Genomic DNA, 11,698 nt, shown 5'->3' with positions numbered 1-11,698 from the left:
ATATATTCATTGCTTGTAACAAAAAAGTAGAAGATAATAACCTTCCAAATGTTTGTGGAGATATTTCTTGATGGCAGTCGTATCTGTACTTTTATTTTTATTTATGCTTTTCTGTCTTTCTCAAATTGTAATGAGCATATCTTCCTGGTATAATTGGAGTAAGACACAATAAATTATTCCTAAAAACATAAAAACCTTCTGTTGTATAATGGAAGATATAAACTTTCTAGTTGTTTTTTTGCTTGTCTTCAGAAAACAAGCAGGAAATAGTCCTGGCCAGAGAGGCTTTTGAGTCTAATTACATAGCCATATAGGAGCTTGTATATCCTACAGGCATTTTTAAGTCCTGATGCCTCCCTATTTTGGAGGGTGTGCTAAGGTGTATTAACACCATTCTCTAAGTCTACCACTCCTACAGGATTGTTGTTGGAGACAATTAGGGAAGTTTCCTCAGGAGAAAGTGGAGCCACTGAAATGTCCTAATAGTACTCTAGGTGGAAGACTGCTTGTAAATAGTGATGATTTACCTGATGTTGCAGAGTACAGCCCCCAAAGGTGGTTCATACCCAGCCTAAAAAATGTGCTCAGATATGAGAATCTGGCATGTACAGCCTTTCTGGATTAGAAGAAGTGAAATCGGTAGTCTGCTTTATGCCTCCATGGAGGTATGGAATCCCAAAGGTGGATTTTGTTCTTTTGAATCCATGTACTAACCGTTGCATGTTAGAAGCCAAAAAAGGTGAAAATTGAGGCTTTATGATCTGGCCTGAACCAAGAATAATGATCTGATTCCTGCCTTAGAAGCCTCTGTACTATAGTCCTTAGGACTGTAGCAATGTTGCTTAAAGCTTAATAAAATATTTCTGTTCCCTGGGAGGATACTAATAACATCAGTGCCTGTGAACACCCTGGGCCATATTAATCTGATGACACAAAAGATTAGCTATCTCAGGAAGGCTATCAGTAATCTTTAAGTAACTATGGCTGGAGTGCTGGAACCTTTCCTGAGCCCCTTGTGAAGAAACCCTCACTTCGTTGAATTCCTTTCTTTCCCGTATAACTTTTCCTTCACTCATCCCAGAGGAGGCTATGTAATTAGACTCAATTTTCACCTTTTTGGCTTCTAATATGCAACGGTTAGTACATGTATTCAAAATAACAAAATCCACCTCTGGGGTTCCATACCTCTGTGGTTTCTAACTGCCATTCTCCTGTGACACGTAAATAAATAGGAACAACCTCATGGTTCAGAGTCAGGCTTTCTGAGCATGAGTCATAGGACCCACTTAGGTTATTAATAAATTGGGGGGGGGGCCTCATGCAGGACCTATTTTGGCTTAGTATTCAGGGACTGCTCCTCGGGAGGGACGACCAGCCAGTCCCAGCAGCTGTTCTTTTTTTGGGAGACTGGCACTGTGTCTTCTCTCAGCTTATCCTTAGCCTCAGCCATGTATTTTGATTCCCACAGAGGTCCTGCTCAATTGTCTGAACTCGTAAGTACCTGGCAGTACCAAACCTGGGGGGCATCACCTCTTCTGAGGTGATATTTTGACACCACCATCTGACCATGGATAATCTCCTTTTTGTTTCCAGAGGGGTGGATGCTGTATAAGAGACCTCTGGAGATGCTCTGACTCCCGATCTGTTTGCTTATGCTCATCCCACTCAGGTTAGTGGACTTTGTGGGTCCTCTTGATTTATCTTTTAGTAGGATGGGTAATACCATACTGTCTGAGAGTCCCCTGCATCCTGGAGAACTGGAACAGATAGAGTGAGGAGCCTATGAGAAGGGAGATGATGATCTTCCCCTAATATTCCTGGCCACTGGAGAGCTGAATAAAGTCTGCTGGATGGCTTCCTGGATTCAGAACCTCACTTTGACCATCTAATAAACTCTTTGTCTAATTAGTGTTGAGATTTTATTTCTCAGTTAATAGTTTGGTCACCACATAGGAGGGACCCAGAGGGCCCCTAGAGACTGCTGGAGCAGTGACAGGAGAGAAAGTGCCTAGGTACCAGGCCCTTTTGAGGCCTCTCAGTTGATGGTCTTTAAGTACCATCAACTGAATTTCTTTCAGGTTATGAATTCCAGACTAAGGTACACAGGTTAAAAAGGGTAAGTTTCTGGCTGAAACTGGCATTTTACTTAGGACTGAATTTGCAAATGGTTCCCTAAATGGGAGGATATTACAGAAGAGATCTTACTCTAATGTATTTGTGTATGCAATTAGAAAAATTTGCCTTCCCCCATAATGATAATTTCTAAAGAAACAACAAAAGCTAACTTGAATACCTAAGACTATAGAGGCCCTAAAATTTGAAGGTACAGCTTCGGTGTTTCCAGAATCTTATGGTCTGCATGCTAGTTTCTAAAAGTAAAACTACGGCATTTGTCCCCCTGGCTTTGTGGAGGTTAAAAATCTCAGCACTATCAACTGAGTTTGATCCCTGGCCCAGGAGGTGACCCACATGGGGCAGGTGACCTCTCTTGACTAGCCTGCTGCTCCCCTCACGAGTGGATTTCAATAGATCTGCCTGTTCTGCTCCCCACTCTGTCTCTGGTGAATTCTCTCAATCTCCCCTCACCTCTGGTTTACACCCCATTTCTTGTATGCATAAATAAATAAAAATGAATCTTAAAAAAAAACTACAGAATAAATTAAAAAGGACTTTTCTTTCTTGAACCTTTTTTCTTTTGAGAAGTGAGATCTGGTGGTGTTTTTTCTACCTTGCTCTTGAGACTGTTTCCCAAAATCTTCTCATTTACTGTGATGTCTGTTGGGGTTGGGTGTGTGGGGTCTTTGATCCCTCGGTGAAAGAAAGTCTCAGTTCACTGGCATGTGGTAAGTTTATTAAGAGAAAGAGATCCTTGCATAGACACACGTGGGCTTTCTACTTCTTACATGTATGATGCCTTATAATGAATTGCTTAAAAAACTTTTAACTTGAGATATAGTAATGGATTTCTGTCTTGAGATGCTTTTTCTGTTCTATTTCTTAGGAAGAAAATCTTAGAAGCCAAAAGCCACAAAATTGGTGAGCATAAGGAGACCCTGGGACTCCCAGTCTTGCATACTTTAAAGGGGTCTGGCCATCCGTGTGCAAGAAGACTAAGTGTACTTAGTGTGGAAGACTTTTGTTCTTTTTTAAAGTTTTATTGATTTATGCATACAAGAGCTGGGGTACAGACTAAAGGTGAAGAAGGAGGCTGAGAAGTTTCACCAGAGACAAAGTGAGGAGCAGAACAGGCAGATCAATCGACTAAAATACACTGCTGAGGGGAGCAGCAGTGAGGCAGGAGATGTCTGCCGCGCCATGTGAGTCACCACCCTGGCTGGGGATCAAATTCTGTGCCACAGTGGCTGCAGATAGCTTCATAGTGCTGCAACTTAACCCCGTGCACCACCAAGGAGGCCCTTTTTAAATATGCATATATATTTATGTATACAAGAGCTGGGGTGTAGGCCAGAGGTATGGGCAGTAAGAGGATTCACCAGAGACAGAGTGGGCGGCAGAACAGGTGGAGCTACCGAAACACACTGCTGACGGGAGCTGTGGGTGAGACAGGAGAAGTCTGCTGCACTGTGTGGGTCAGCTCCCTGGCCGGAACCTGTGCTACAGTGGCTGCTGACAGCTCAGCTCTGGAGTGCTGGGACTCAACCTGTTGCACCACCAGGAGGCCCTTTTGAAATTTGTATCTAAACTTATCTCTGTAAGGGTCTATTGTAGGAAGACCTAGCATTGTAGGCAAGTTACTCAACCATTCTATAGGTAACAATGTTATTATTAAACTTCTCTATGTCCTTTTCTCTTATCAATCTATAATACCTGGTGGTTATTTGGCATCCTAGAAAAACCCAGAAAGGTGTGATATTGTCCTGTATGCTGGACAATTCCTTATAATTGCTTAGTAGTCAGAACTTAAAGATTTGCTCTTTTTTCCCGTGCTACCCCAAAATGTAAAATTTTAGTAAGTGTTCATATTTCTTATGGCAATGTGCTTATTAAATCCAATAAGACTTTTTTTTTTCTATTACTGACTATTGGAAACATGGCTATACTACTGGGGGCTTTGACTGGAATGTATTAGTCTGCTTGCAAGAGTCTAGTTTGGCCTAAGAAGTTTTGAGAAAAGATATCCTGAATGTCTTGCTTTCAGCGTTCCAGTTCTGTCAGGAAAAGGGTACAGAAGGTCACCCCTTGGCAAATCCAGAGACCCCAGGACATTTGGGATCTTGAGGAATAGTTGCTTATCCACAGATACAGGTACGGCAGGCAAAGTCTAATGGTGAGGCCCTGCCACGGCCCTCAGTCCTGAGAGGTAGCTACCTGGAAAGAGCTCACCTGAGATTTCTTATGAGAAGTTCCAGGAAAGCAGATTTCTAAATGTGTACAGTTATATTTTGTTCATGCAAACGGAAACAAAACACTGACCAAGGTTATTGGAACTGGACTTAATCTGCAAATGAGGTTTACTGTCATTATTTGGTAGTTATAGCACGCACTAATTCAGCTCTGTCCCCAGGTAGGTATTCAAGAACAGCGACTTAGGGTTCCGCGTGGTAAAGGTGAGCTGGTGCAAGGCCCCTCATACAGTTTCGGAGATTGTAAGGAAGGCTTCCAGGAGGTGTTCACTGAGCACAGAAAGGCCAGTAGGAGTTAGTCATAAGCAAGAAGGGGAGGGCTTTTGAGGCAAGACAGCAGGCACCATCACATACGTAGAAGAGAGTGTGGGAGACGAGGGCCAATCCCACCACACACCAGCATGACTGGAACAAGGAGGCATGAAGTAGGGATCTAGGGATTGCAAGGCCGAGTGTGCCGGCTTACAGCATTTGGACCCCACCGAGTCAGTGAGTCACCATTAAAAGGTTTTAAGGAGTTATTTTGGGATGAGAACTCAGTAGAAAGTGGCAGCTGAGGGGATTGACAATGTGGAGGAGGAGAGGAGACTGAACTGATTTCACTGGAGGACAGTTGCAGGACAGTAAAAGGAAAGGGAATGAAGGAGAGATGTAGCTGCAGTTATGGGCGGCAGTGGGGGGCAGAGAGATGTTGGGGTCAGTGTAGAAAGCATTGCTGTGTAAGCACACACTGCAATGACCTTGCAGATTCTTTGATTAGAGATTATATTGTCCATTCATGATTATGGTGTTGGACTCTTATTGTTCTGGGAAGATATGACTTACCGGTAGCCTAAAGGTAAGTAGAGGTAAGAACAGGGGTATCTCTGATGGCCCATTGACTAACAGGTTACAGGACACTGCTGCAGCCACCCAAGCAAGAACTCTCAGTGACCTGCTGTAAGGTGACAGAGATACGTGCTGAGGAGTGAGACATCCCAAGGGATGAAATCATCAGACTTGAGGGTAGAGGAAAAAGACCAGGTTGATCCCCATGTTCCTGGCCTAGGGAACTGGTCAGGCAGGAGTGTAACTCCCTGTGACTGAGAAGAAGGCAGCAGGGGAAAGAGCTGATCTTAGGCGCTGAATGGTGATGAGTTCAGAATTGTGTGTAGGACATAGGAGAGTTGTGATAACTCAAGGCTCTCTGCACCCCCTCCCCTGAAAGTAGAATTCCAGATGATGGTGGATGGAGGTAGGAGCCCTGATATGTGAGATAGGACTGTCCTTCCTATAGGAGGAGCTTTCACTTGAAACATATGGGCATTCAATAAAACTCATCATCCCTGCTTTCGGATTGCAAAGAAGACTTTGACCTTGGCAGACTGCTAAGAGTTAATGCATTTCCCACAGCAAGTTTTACTTACTAGTAGTAGGGCACTAACTCATAAAAAAAATAATAATAAAACAATTAACACTGGGGATAAAACATACTGTAAACCTGCCCATCCAGTTTTCTGCCTTTCCCTATGACATCAGTTCCCTTTGGCATCCTAGGAAAATGTTTTCTTCTTTGTCAGGCTCAGTCATAAGCTGCTCCCAGACCCTGGCCCTTGGGAGCGGCAGGCAGAAGCGGAAGTGATGGGGGAGTAGAGCATGAGTGGCGAAGTGAGTCATCTTGGAGAAGCTGGTCCAGGCGGGCAGGGAGAGCTGTGGGCTGGGTGGCTGTGGAATGTGCTTGTGGTCACAGCACCCTGGGACCTTTCTGTAGATACCTGCCACTGTATCTGTGTGCTAGGGTGGAGGAAAACCTATTCTGGAGAGCTACATAATAAAGAACTGCATGTAGCAGCAGAACTAGAGGTTTGGAGAATTTAGAAGGGAGAAGCAGAGTGCTTTTAGTGAAACAAGTGCCGTGTGTAGGAGGTTGAGAAGAAGATGGAAAAGATAATTAAAGAAGATTTGCTGTGTGTTGTGAATATTATTCCCTTTGGTGTTTTCTTAAGAGACTGCAGAAAATCTGTAACATTGTTTTTCAGTTATTTTTGAGTAATAAATTCATATGTTTCTTTGAAAGTGGCCAAGCAGACAGGAAGGGAAAGGGCTTGGTTTTATATGAGGTACATTTAAGGCAGTGAGCATGTAGCAGCTTCAATGCTTTATTTTTGCCAAACTTGTTATATTCTGAGATAAAATCCACAGATAGTTTGTCATATCAGGGCTTCTTGCATGTGTGGGCTTCAGTGATCAGGAACTCAAGGGGTTCAGGCATCTGCTCCCTACTCCAGCCTGCAAAGTTGTAAACTTTACACGTCAACAGAAGGTTCTTTATTCTGGGGAGAATATCCATGCATTCACTGCTGTCCAGAATGCCCTGTGCAATGATAGAAATGTTCTATAGATGGGTTGTATGTGGTCGCCAATAGCCGCTGCCGGTGCTGTTATCGGACACTTAAAATAGACTACTGCAACTGAGAAACTGAATTTTTATTTTTGAAATTGAACTTTTTTTTAGAGATTTATTTATTTATTTATGCATACAGAACTGGGGTACAGGCCAGACATGTAGGGGCGGTAAGATGTTCACCAGAGACAGAATGGGGAGCAGAACAGGCAGATCGACGAGGTACACTGCTGGAGGGAGCAGCAGGTGAGACAAGAGAGATCTGCTGCACCATGTGGGTCACCTCCAGGACTGGGGATTGAACTCACACTGAAGCAGCTGCTGCTAGCTTGCAGTGCTGCATCCTTACCGGTTGCGCCACCAGGGAGAGTCCATGAATGACTTTTTAATATAGCAAGAGGATATATTTATTTAATAAACTATTTTTTAAAAAGATTTTATTTATGGGCCCTCCCTGATGGTGCAAGGGGTTAAAGCACATCACTATGAAGCTATCCACAGCCACTGCAGCACGAGTTCCATCCCTGGCCAGGAGCTGACCCATGTGGCACGGCAGATGTCTTCTGTCCTGCCAGCTGCTTCCCTCAGATATACATCCCCTCAGATGTATTTCAGTACATTTCCTGTTTTGCTCCTCATTCTGTCTCTTCTGAATCCTTTCACCCTCCCTCCCCCCTGCACCTCTGGCCTCTACCCCAGTTCTTGTATGCATAAATAAATAAATCTTAAACAAACATTTTATTTTTGTGTAGAAGAACTGGGTTGTAGGCCAGGGGTGCAGGGGTGAGAGAATTCAGCAGAAACAGAACAGTCTTATTACTGAAATACACTGCTGAGGGGAGCAAGGGTCAGACACGCAGGGTCTGCTGCACCAAATGGGTCACCTCCCTGGCCAGGGATCACATTAAAGCGGCAGTGGTGATAATGCTGAGACTTAACACTTAGGCCACCAGGGAGACCCTAATAGACTTTTTTTCTTTTTTGAAGATTTATTTATTTGTGCATACAGAACTGGGGTACAGGCCAGAGGCCCAGGGGCGGCGAGAGGCTTCACCAGAGACAGAGTGGGGAGCAGAACAGGCAGATCAACGAAGTACACTGCTGAGGGGAGCGGCGGGGGGGTCAGGAGAGGTCTGCCGTGCCATGTGGGCTCCTCCCAGGCAGGCGGGAATCGAACTCATGCTGCAGTGGCTTTAGCTTCTTTAGTGCTGTGCCTCAACCCGCTGCCCCACCAGGGAGGGCCCTTAAAAGTCCTAACATTTTTTAACTCAGATCAACTTTGTACTAAGTAGATTAAAAAGTAATTTTTTGTTGTTGTTGAAAGAACGTTGGTTTATAACATTCTATAAACAGATTTTTATAAGCACTTTTTTAATACACTGTGTCAATGTAATTTGGTAACAGCATCACTTCTTACACATTAAAAAGAAATATGAGAAATATCTGGAGCTGTTAAACGTAAAAATAAATAAAGCGAGCCAAGAACGAATGATGCTTCTCAGCCACTCAACCCCTGTGCTGACACACCCATGGCAGCTGCACCACCTCTGTGTGACTGGGGCTGGTGGTCCCACAGCCACACATGGGCGGGGGCTCCCGTGAATGTCACACTCACCAGTATCCCCCAGAGCGAGGCAGCTGGGGGCGGTTCCTTGTGCTAATCTAGCCCGTGTTCCCTGGCACACTCCTCGGAGCTGCCTGCTGCAGACCAGTTTGCCACCTCGTGGAATGCTTCACCCCCAGCTCCAAGAGCCCAGAGTTGCATAAGTGGCAGCTGTGACTTTGGTGGCCTCCCCACTTCTTACACACTTGACATTTTTCATTTATTCAAATGATATTTATTGAGCCACAGAACTGCTTGGCTCTATGTAGGCTCTAGGTACACCACTGTGAACTCTGTCTTCATACCACTCATGGGCAACTGAAAAAGGCAATTACAACAAATCAAGATAGGTGCTATGAAAAATACAGTGTTCCACCCCCTGTCAATCCAAACTCAAAGAGAACTCTTGGAAAGGCCGCCCTCTAAGTGGAGACCTGAAGAACTTGCTGAAGTTAGGTAAATGAGGAGAAGAACATTCTAGATAAAAGGAAAAGCATATGCAAAGGAAGCTGGGAGGACAGAAAAGAGCTGGTGTTTGGGGGGATATTAAATAGCCCAGCACAGTTAGGACCTGGGGTGAGGGGTGTTCTTCCTTGCCACTCTGGTGAGATGTGCTGCTGTAAATCAGAGCCTGACTGGGTTAGATTATATGTGTAAGTCCTAAGTATTTCAGTTGCTCAGTGGAAATCAGTGTGAGTTGCCTTTACTATACAAATGTTTTTTGTACATCCCTGAATAAGATGATTGTAAAGAGGATGAGCTGTTCAGATGGGGAGTGGGGAGGAAGAGAATATAGTGTCACAGTCCCCTAGAAAGCTGTGAATAGCCAAAGGGTGCTTGTTTGGAAGCCAGAAAGGATCAAATCATGATTCCTCAAAACGCTCATATGTTAATTAATAATAACTATGAATCCCCTTCAGAATGGAAATGAGCTCGAGGTCCATCCTGAAGAGATTTATTACATACCACGCAGATACTTAAGAGACCAAGTCTATTCATGCAGGTAGGAAATTAAGTGGTCTGCAAGCTGTTCATGGAATGAGTACTCTGTGCACTGTGTGAGTGCCGTGTGGCAGACCCCAAGGTAGAGGCAAAGATTGTACCTGGAGAGAGCCCATCTCCACACCCTTGGCTTGGTCTTTCATGATTTGCCTCCACCAGCCTCTCCTCATCTGCTTCCCTCTGATTTGCTGTGTCTGCAGTAGGTCTTTGCAGGGGCCACTTCTCCTTGGGACATTGATTCTCTCTCTACCTCTGCCTCCCCCAAGCTTTGTGTTCAGCCCTCTGACTAAGTGAGTTGGTATTCAGTCATGCCAAGACCTGTGTGACTCAACGTCCAGAACGTTCCTCCAGGTTTTGTACCCCTGAGAGGCCTACTTATCCCCACTATGCCTTTCAGGGCCTCAGAGTATTTTTTTCTTTAATATTTGTTTATTTGTATTGTAGAAGAACTGGGGTGCAAGCCAGAGGTGCCAGGGATGAGAGGATTCATCAGAGACAGAGTGGGGAGCAGAACAGGCAGGTCCACTGAAATACACTGCTGAGGGGAGCAGCAGGTGAGAAAGGAGAGGTCTGCTGCTCCAGGTTGGTCAGCTCCCTGCCCAGGAGGGAACTCAGGCCTTAGCAGTGATAATGCTGAGACTTAACCCCCCAGGGCCACCAGGAGGCCCACCCTCAGAGTATTTTGCCAGCTGATTTGTCTCAGCACATTCTGGAATCTTTTCATCGAGTTCTATATGCCATCCTGTTGCTATTTTAATTGAAGTGGTGCTAAATCTATGTATTTACATGGGGAAATTTTTCATTCTTACTATATTTAGTCTTTCCTTCCAGAAAGTTGGTATTTTCATATGTTCATGTCTCTCTCTCTCTCTTTAAAAAAATCTTTCCTATGTGTTTTACAGTTTTTGTATTTAATGAATTCTGTATCTGTTAACACTAGATTAATACCAAGGCTTCTTGTGTTTTTTAATATCACCTCTGGTACCAAATGTGTTATTTTTCTTTACCAGTTCTCCCATACCAAAAGTCCCATTCAGCTGATTCCATTCTGACACTAACTACTCAGAGTTAGCTCAAGACTCCACAGATTAGGACTCAATCCCATAAGACTGGCCCCCCTCAGACCCTAGTTACAAATTGGGAGGTTGTCAGTCTACACACACTTCTTTCCCACTAACAATACTGGGGACCCCTCCTCAGATTTAACACTTTACTAGAATGAACCACAGAACTCACAATAACATTTCATTTTTATTTTATTTCATTTTTATTTAGTGAACTGGATGAGATACATAACCCAAGGTAAGAGGAGCAGCCAGGGGCTTCCACACCGTTAGAGCCGGCCACCCTACCAGCACATCCTTGTCCATATGTGTCTCAGCCCTGAAACTCTTCATATCTCCTTGCTGAAGAGTTTATAACCCAAACTCCAGCTCCCTCCCACTCCTCAGAGGTTGGGGGTTGAGGTGGGAATCACATATATGTCTTTCAGGTAAAATATGTGATTGACTTTTCTTCTCTTTGCTAATTTGTCTTTGGTCAGTTTAATTCATTCTCCACCCCACAATGAATCTAAAAGGGAATCATTTCCCCTCCGTAACCCCACACTATAAACAAACTGTTTCTAAAACTGACATGGAAAAGCGAAGGTACTAGATATAGCCAAAACAATTCTGAAAACAAATAAATTTAGAGGTCTCACATTACCTTTAATTTTGACTTACTATAAAGTCATAGTAAACAAGATGGGGCAGGGGGGCGGGCATTGGTGAAAAGATGAACATATAGATCAGAGGAACAGAATAGAGATCCCTAAAATAGACTCAAAAATATAGTAAACTGGTTTTTACAAAGGTGAAAAGGCAAGTCAATGGGGAAAGGACAAACTTCTTCAGGACTTGAATTGGAACCACTGGAGGGTTTTGAGTAGAGGAAAACCACTGTTACTAGGGATTTTGGTTTATTTGATTTGGTTTTTTTTTTTTTTTAATGCATTTATGCACACAAGAACTGGAATGTAGGTGAGAGGTGCAGGGGGTGAGAGGACTCACCAGAGCCAGAGGGGACAGAACAGGCGGAGTGACTGAAGCACACTGCTGAGGGAGCAGCGGGCGAGATAGGGGAGGTCTCCCACACCATGTGGTCAGCTCCCTGGCCAGGGGCTATAGTAGTTGGTAGCTTCATTGCACTGCACTTGAACACATTGTGCCACCAGGGAGGGCCCTGACTTGGTTTTTAAAAGCTCACTACTTGTTAATGAATAGTCTGCATAGGTGAGCCCACTGAATGCTGTTGACATTTTTAAAAAGATTTATTTATACATATAATAACTGGGATGCAGGCCAG

General features: G+C 44.1%; 1 long non-coding RNA gene across 3 annotated transcripts in view; it reads left to right on the top strand.

The window, feature by feature from the left end:
• Positions 1–11,698, top strand: part of LOC105854213 — a 25,023-nt gene that overhangs the window by 3,960 nt on the left and 9,365 nt on the right. For 2 of the 3 annotated variants that reach the window (XR_001145902.1, XR_001145903.1), the window contains 2 exons: positions 1,594–1,669; positions 3,002–3,201. This is a non-coding gene — a long non-coding RNA (uncharacterized LOC105854213). Of the gene's footprint in view, positions 1–1,593; positions 1,670–3,001; positions 3,202–11,698 lie in introns of those variants that run through there. The other variant, XR_001145904.1, reaches the window with a different exon arrangement.

Source organism: Condylura cristata, unplaced genomic scaffold (genome assembly GCF_000260355.1).
Source record: "Condylura cristata isolate star-nosed mole 26May11 unplaced genomic scaffold, ConCri1.0 scaffold00029, whole genome shotgun sequence".
Taxonomy (NCBI): domain Eukaryota; kingdom Metazoa; phylum Chordata; class Mammalia; order Eulipotyphla; family Talpidae; genus Condylura; species Condylura cristata.
The sequence above is the reverse complement of the archived record's forward strand: the minus strand, read 5'-3'. Positions and strand labels throughout refer to the sequence as shown.